The sequence below is a fragment of the Dasypus novemcinctus genome, chromosome 1 (genome assembly GCF_030445035.2).
Source record: "Dasypus novemcinctus isolate mDasNov1 chromosome 1, mDasNov1.1.hap2, whole genome shotgun sequence".
NCBI lineage: Eukaryota > Metazoa > Chordata > Mammalia > Cingulata > Dasypodidae > Dasypus > Dasypus novemcinctus.
The window spans coordinates 199,287,251-199,295,209 of record NC_080673.1 but is presented as its reverse complement, the minus strand read 5'-3'; the positions used below and the strand labels follow the sequence as shown (position 1 = coordinate 199,295,209).

The window sequence follows — 7,959 nt, the reverse complement described above, 5'->3', positions numbered from 1 at the left end:
TTAAGAACATGATTTTCTGGGGTATATACAGTTTCAAACCACCACAGGTAACTTGGCTGAAAAATATCTAGGATGGTGCATAGTGGCATTGAGAAAGCCATTAAATTATACATGAAAGCACCCCTAGGTTTTATAATCTATTAACTGTGTAATCATGGCTAAGTTTTCCAAAATTTCCTGGTCTTAGTTTCCTCATCTGTGAAATCAAGTTGCACCTAATCTCTTGAATACTTACAAAGATTCAATGAGTAATCCAAGGATATATGTAGCAGAGTGTCTGACATATAGCAAATGCTAAAATGATAAAATGATATCATTTTATGTATGCAATTTTGTATGCAATGTAATTTATTTATGTCAAGTCCACAAATTCCCAGGAGCAATGATAGCTAAACCACTCTTGCTACTTTGGAGTTTCTTTGGTTTCTCATGTCACACCTAGCTGAATATACTTTTCAAAAAAATTCTGAAGATCATCAGTGCTTGTGTTATTCATAGAACAGGAAGGCCTTTGAAATAGGAAACATGAGCACTATACCATGGTTTTGGCATAGTGTCTTCCAATTCTCATAGGGTCAGAGCCCACATTTGCCAGCAAGACAACTGAGGCCACACCCAACCTACTTTATCCAGTTCCAATTCTCACTGCTTCTCTATATATGAAGATTAATGCTAAGAAGACTGCTCCTCTTACATAATTGGCTGCCTGCTCATTTTTTTCTTGTTCAATGAGCATTTAGCTAGAGTGAACTTGATATAGTGGAAGTCCCACTGTGTTGCTCCTGGGAGTCAGATGAGGAGCCATTGGAAAGACCTGAGCAGAGTAAAATCCAAAGCCTTTGCAATGGCCTATAAGACTCTATAGAGCCTGGGTCTAGCTACCTGTTGGCCTCACCTCCAACCTCTTTCCTCTGCGCTCACTCTACTTCAGCCATGCAAGCCTCGAACCCATTAAGAATGCTGAACCTTTGAACATTTGGATTTTCAGTTCTCCCCTCTTGGAAATGCCACAGATTTCTGACAAGCCACTACCAGAAGCCACAAGAAAGGCATGGAACAGATTCTTCCCTACAGACTTCAGAGAAAGCATAGCCATGCTGATACCTTGATTTCAGATTTCTATCCTCCAGAACTGTGATAAAATAAATTTATTATTATTTTTTAAAGAAGCTTTAGATTACATAAATGTTAAATGGAAAATAGTGGATTCCCATATACCTCACTCTTTCCCCTCCCCGACTTTTCTCCATTAACAGCATCTTTCACTACTGTGGTACATTTGTTACAGTTGATGAGCACATATTGAAGCATTGCTATTAACCATGGTCTGTAGTTTATATTATGGTTTACACTTTGCACTGCACGATTTTATAGGTTTTGACAAAATGTATAATGGCCTGTATTTGTCATTGCAATGTCATGCAGAACAATTCCAATGTCCCCAAAATGCCCCATGTTTTATCTATTCTTCCCTCCTCCTCCCCTCAGAACCTCTGGTGACCACTGCTTTTATATCAGTGTTACAAGTTCTTCCATTGCTAAAATAATAAGTCTACTTTAGTCCATAGTTGCATTTCTCCCATTATGTTTGTTCATTCCTTGATGATTTTGTTGGTGGTGATGCCCAATCTGCTTCTAGTTGACAGAGGGCCTAGATCCCTTGGGGAAGATAGGTGGAGCTGTCTTGCTTGCACTTGTAGATATCTCTGCTTTTGGGGATGGGTATTATCCATCAACATCTTTTTGTTAGTTGTTCATGAAGAGACTGGCGAATTGGAGGGTACATGTTGATGCAATTCTACTGAGATTCAGGGTTCAACTGGTATTTGAACAGCTGGGAGATTTAAGTCTCTGGGACACAAATTTAAAAGTATAATGGTAATTATAAGTTCAAATAAAAGGGGCAGAAGAGCCATGTGTAGGAAAATTATAAATAAATCCAATTCCAAACACACTGGGGAGATAGGTTATCATATATTCCAACATAAGACCCACTGGCAGAGTGCCAAATTCTTGGGGTTGTCAGCCCTACCTATAGTGCCCTGATATTTCTAAAGCTCTCAGGAGCCCCTGCTTGAGACACTGTTTACTGCAGCAGTCAGTGAGATCCTCCTAAGATATGCATAAGTGTAACCTCTGGAATGACCTCCCAACTCTCTTTGAAATCTCTTATGCATAAAACTCATTTGTATCTAATATTTCCCCCTTTTGGTCGAGGTCTTTTTCTAAATGCTTTGCTAGCTGACACTTGGTAATAATCCTTTTGGTGCTAGGGAGGCTCATCCCCAGGTGTCATGTCCCACACCAGGGAGAATGTAGTGAATTTATATGCTGAGTTTGGCTTAGAGAGAAGACACATTAAAGAAATAAGGAGGCTTTCAAGAGGTAACTCTTAGGTAATATATAATACTAGGCTAAGTTTCAATTTCACAAGAACAAGGTTCATAAGTACAAGCATCAATATCAAGGGCCTGGCATATTGGTCTGCCCTCCTTTTCTAGGCACTGGCCATGTACTCTAGGGATTCTTGCCACTGTATTTAAGAATGTAGCAGGACTCCCCAAGATAGGAATTAAAATTCTTTCAGTTATTGTGTAGGTCTCCATCAACCAAGAAAATATGCCATGGCCACTTGAACACATTCATATTCTGTAGTGGCATACCCCAGGTACACCCCTTCCCATACATTCTCCCACTTCCGTCACCCCACACCAGTGATCCTCCCCTTCCACAGTTGTGACTCTTCTGCAATCCACAACTTCCCCCCAAACAAAGCCAAAATATAAAAAAATAAAAATAATCAAAAAATAAAAAATAAAAAATACATAAATAAAAAGATTTTTCCATTGTGTCTTTCATTCCCATAAGATCTGTTATATTTTATGTAGTGACAATTTCTTCTGTATGTTCCCCCGGCATCTTGTTTTATTCACTATTTTCAAAGAAGCTTTAGGCAATAGAAAAGCCACATAGAAAATATAGGGGATTCCATATACCCCACTCACTCCCCCTTTCACATTTATCCCTATTAATAACATCTTACATGAGTATGGTACATTTGTTACAATTAATGAACAAATGTTGAAGCATTGCCATTAACCATGGTCAATGGTTTACATTATGGTTCACATTCTGTACTGTACACTTTTATAAGTTCTAACAAAATGCATAATGGCCTGTATCCATTATTGCAAGATCATGCAGAACAATTCCAATGCCCTAAAAATGCGCCATGTTCAATCCATTCTTCCCACACTCCTCAGAAACCATGGTAACCACTAGGTTTCAATTTTTGAAGAATAAGGTTCATAGTTATATGCATTAATATTGAGGGCTTGACATATTGGTCTTTCTTCTTTTGATAAGCATTGCCTATGTTCTCAAGAGACTCTTGCCGCTCTATTTGAGAACCTAGCAGGATTCCCTAGGATGGGATTTTAATATTTTCTTCTTTAGTGTGTGGCTCTCTACCCACTGAGAAAACACCCTATGGCAAGATGAACACTTTCATATTCAATAGAAGCATGCCCTGGGTGCACCCTGTCCCACAAATCCCCTCACACCCAAGGCCCTGCACCAATAAACCTCCCCTGCTGTAGTTGTTAAAAGAACAGTCCCACACTTGTAGTTTTAACCACACTCTACTTCCTTTCTGTCTCCCAAAAAGCTATCTTCCAGAATCTAGCTCTGTGAATCTGCTCAATTTGCTTCGGTCATATCAGTATCATTTGTCCTTTAGTGACTAGCTTGCTTCAACATAAGGTCTTCAAGATTCATCCATGTTGCCCCATGTGTCAATACTTCATTTCTTCTTACAGCTGAGTAATATTCTGTTGAATGTAAATACCACAATTTCTCTATCCATTCATCTGTTGATGGACATTGGCTTGCTTCTAACTTGTGATAATAGTGAATAAAGCTACTATTAACATTGGTGTGCCTATGTATGTTCATGACCCTGCATTCAATTCTTCTGGTATATATCCACAGTGTAATTTCTGGATCATATGTAAGTTCTATAGTTAACTTCCTGAGGAACTGCGAAATCATCCACCACAATGGCTACACCATTCAACATTTCCACTAGCAGTGGATGAAGTTTCCTTTGCTCCACATGTTCTCTAATACTTGTAGTTCTTTGTTTTTTTCAATAGCTGCCAGTCTAATAGGTATAAGACAATACCTCATTATAGTTTTGATGTACATTTCCCTAATAGCTAGTGATGTTGAGCATCTTTTCATGTCCTTTTCAGCTATTTGTATTTCCTCTTTGGAAAAGTGCTATTCAAACCTGCTGCACATTTTGTAAGTGGTTGTTTGTCTCTTTATTTTTGAAATGTAGGACTTCTTTATATATGCTGGATATTAGGACCTTATCAGATAAATGGCTACCAAATATTTTCTCCCAGTAAGTAGGCTGCCCTTTCACTTTCTTAAAACTCCTCTGAAATGCAAAAGTTCTTGATTTTGAGGGGGTCCCACTTAACTATTTTTTCATTAGTTGATCTTGTTTTGCATGTAAAGTTTATAAAACCCATTTCCTATTACAAGATCTCATAGATGCTTCCCTACACTATCTTCTAGGAGTTTTGTGACTTTGACTCTTATTTTTAGATTTTTTATCCATCTTAAGCTAATTTTGTTTAGTGTGTGAGATGGTGATTGTCTCTTAATTCTTTTGGATATGGATATCCAGTTCTTCAAGCATCATTTGTTGAAGAGGCCATTCTTCCCCAATTGTGTGGGCTTGGTGGGCTTGTTCAATATGAATTAACTGTGTATGCAAGGGTCTGTATCAGAACTCTCAATTCTGTTTGATCTATGTCTATCTTTGGACCAATAGCATGCAGTTGTGACCCTGTAGCTTTATAATATGTTTTAAAGTCAGGTAGTGTGATTCCTCCAATTTTGTTTTTCTTTTTCAATATGTCTCTGGCTATTTGGGGCCTCTTGCCCTTCTAAATAAATTTCATAATTAGCTTTTTCAATTCAATAGAAAATGCTCTTTTAATTTTTATTGAGCTTGCATTAAATTTGTAAATCAATTTGAGTAGGACAGACATCTTAATGATGTTTAGTCTTCCAATCCATGAACAGGGAATATTCTTCCATTTATTTAGTTCTTTTTTGATGTGTGTAGTTTTCTGTGTATAGGTCCTTTATATCTTTAATTAAGTTTATTCCTAGGTATTTGATTCTTTCCATTGCTATTGTAAATGGAATTTTTTTTCTTGATTTCCTCCTCAGATTGCTCATTATTAATGTACAGAAATGGTACTGATTTTTACATGTTAATCTTCTATCTTGCCACTTTACAGAACTCAATTATCAGTTCTAGAAGCTTTGTGGTAGATTTCTCTGTTTTTTGTGTGTGTGTGTGTATAGGATCATGTCATTTGCAAACAGTGAAATTTTTACTACTTCCTTTCCAATCTGGATGCCTTTATATCTTTTTCTTGCCTAAGTGATTGATCAAGTACTTCTAACACAATGTTAAATAAGAGTGGTGACAGTGGGCATCCTGTCTTGTTTCAGACCTTAGAAAGAATGCTTTCAGCATTTCACCATTGAATGTGATGTTAGCTGTGGGTTTTTCATATATACCATTTATCATGTTGAGGAAGTTTCCTTCTATTCTATCTTGAAGTGTTTTTTATCAAGAAAGAATTCTGTATTTTGTGAAATGTTTTTTGCATCAGTAGAGATGATAATGTGATTTTTTTTCCTTTAGATCTGTTAACATGGTCTATTACATTGATTGATTTTCTTATGTTGAACCATCCTTGCATACCAGGGATGAAACATACTTGATCATGATGGATAATTTGTTTGATGTGTTGCTGAATATGAATAGCAAATATTTTGTTGAGGATCCACATTCATTAGAGAGATTGGTTTATAGTTTTCGTATGGTATTTTTAACTGACTTTGGTATTAATGTGATGTTGGCATCAAGAATGAGTTTGGGGGAAGTGGATATGGCTCAAGCCATTGGGCTCCTGTCTACCATATAGGAGGTCTAGGGTTTGATACCCAGAGCTTCCTGGTAAAGTCAAGCTGGCCCACATGGTGAGCTGGCCCACACAGAATGCCAGCCCACACAGGATGCTGCCCCACACAGAAGTGCTACCCCACACAGGAGTGCTGCCCAGTGCAGGAGTGCTGGCCAATGTGGAGAATTGACACAGCAAGATGATGCAACAAAAAGAGATTGCCTTTCTCCCACTCCAGAAGGTCCCAGGATTTTTTCCTGGAGCCACCTGATGAGAATATAAGCAGATACAGAAGAACACACAGTGAATGGACACAGAGAGCAGATGGGAGGGGGGTGATAAATAAATAAATCTTAAAAAAATCTATTGAAAATAAAAGAATGAGTTTGTCAAGGTTCCCTCCACTTCTATTTTTGGGAGGAGTTTAAGCAGAATTGGTGTTAGTGCTTTCTGGAATGATTGGTAGAATTCACCTCTGAAGCCATCTGACCTGGCTATTCTTAGTTGGGAGGTTTTTGATGACTAATTCAATGTCCTTACTTGTGATCAGTCTGTTGAGTTCATCAATTTCTTCTTTAATCAATGTAGATTTCTTGTGTGTTTTTAGAAGTTTGTCCATTTCATGTAAGTTATCCATTTCGGTTGGCATAGAGTTTTTCACAGTATCCTTTTATGATACTCTGTTTCTGTAGGATCCCTCGCTTTTAAAATTTTATGTATTTGCATCTTCTCTCTTTTTATCTTAGTTAGTCTAGTTAAAGGTTGGTCAATTTTATTAATATTCTCAAAGAAGCAGCTTTTGGTTTTGTTAAAGTTTTCCAGTGTTTTTCTTAATTCTCAACTTCATTTAGCACTGCTTTAATTTTTGCTAGTTCCTTCTTTCTGCTGGCTTTGGGGTTAGTTTACTGTTCTTTTCCTAGTTCTTCCAGGTGTGCAGTTAGGTCTTCGATTTTAGCTTTTTCTTCTTTTCTAATAAAGGCATTTATGGTATAAATTTCCCTCTCAACACTGCTTTTGCTGCATTCCACTGGTTTTGATATGTTGCATTCTCATTTTCATTTATTTCAAGGTAGTTACTTATTTCTTTTGCAATTTCCTCCTTGATCCACTGATTGTCTAAGAGTGTGTTATTTAAATTCCATATCTTTTTGTCTATTTTGGTTCTCTGCCCCTTCCTAGCTTCCAGCTTCATTCCATTGTGGTCAGAGAGATTACTTTTTATAATTTCAATATTTCTGAATTCATTGAGAGTTGTCTTGTGACCTAGCATGTGTTCTGCCATGGTGAATGACCCATGTGCACTCAAGAAGAATGTATATCCTGCTGTATTTGGGTATAATGTCCTATATACCTCTAAGTTATTATTCAAGTTTTCTGTGCCTTTATTTACCCTCTTTTGAGATGTTCTGTCTAATGGTGATAATGGTGCATTAAAGTTCCCCACTATAAATGTACAGGCATCTATTTCCCCACTTATTTTTTTCAATGTTTGTCTTATATATTTGGGGGCACCCTTGTTAGGTTCATATATATTTATGATTGTCCTTTCTTCTTGATAGATTGCCCCGTTTTTAATATATAGTGTCCTTCTTTGTCTGTTACAATAGTTTGTAGTTTGGTATCTAAAGTCTATTTTGTTCAATATTAGTATAGTTACTCCTGCCCTTTTTAAGTTATTGTTTGCCTGTAAAATTATTTTCCAACCATTCATTTGCAACCTCTTTGCATTCCTTGGTCTAAGTTGAGTTTCTTGTAGACAGCATATAGATGAGTCATATTTTCTTGTACATTCTGCCAATCTGTGTCTTTTGATTGGAGAGTGTAATCTATTACAATATTATTACTGTCAAGGCAGTACTTACATTACTATTTTAGCTATTTTTTCTTAAAGTTTATATATGTCATATTTTGTTTTTATTTCTCTTTTTACCTTTTTAGTTATTTTTACTAGTAACCTTCCCTTCTA

At 36.8% G+C, this 7,959-nt stretch overlaps 1 protein-coding gene across 1 annotated transcript in view; it reads right to left on the bottom strand.

The window, feature by feature from the left end:
- Positions 1 to 7,959, bottom strand: part of CLNK (cytokine dependent hematopoietic cell linker) — a 261,778-nt gene that overhangs the window by 237,907 nt on the left and 15,912 nt on the right. The gene's annotated exons all lie outside the window — the stretch shown is intronic.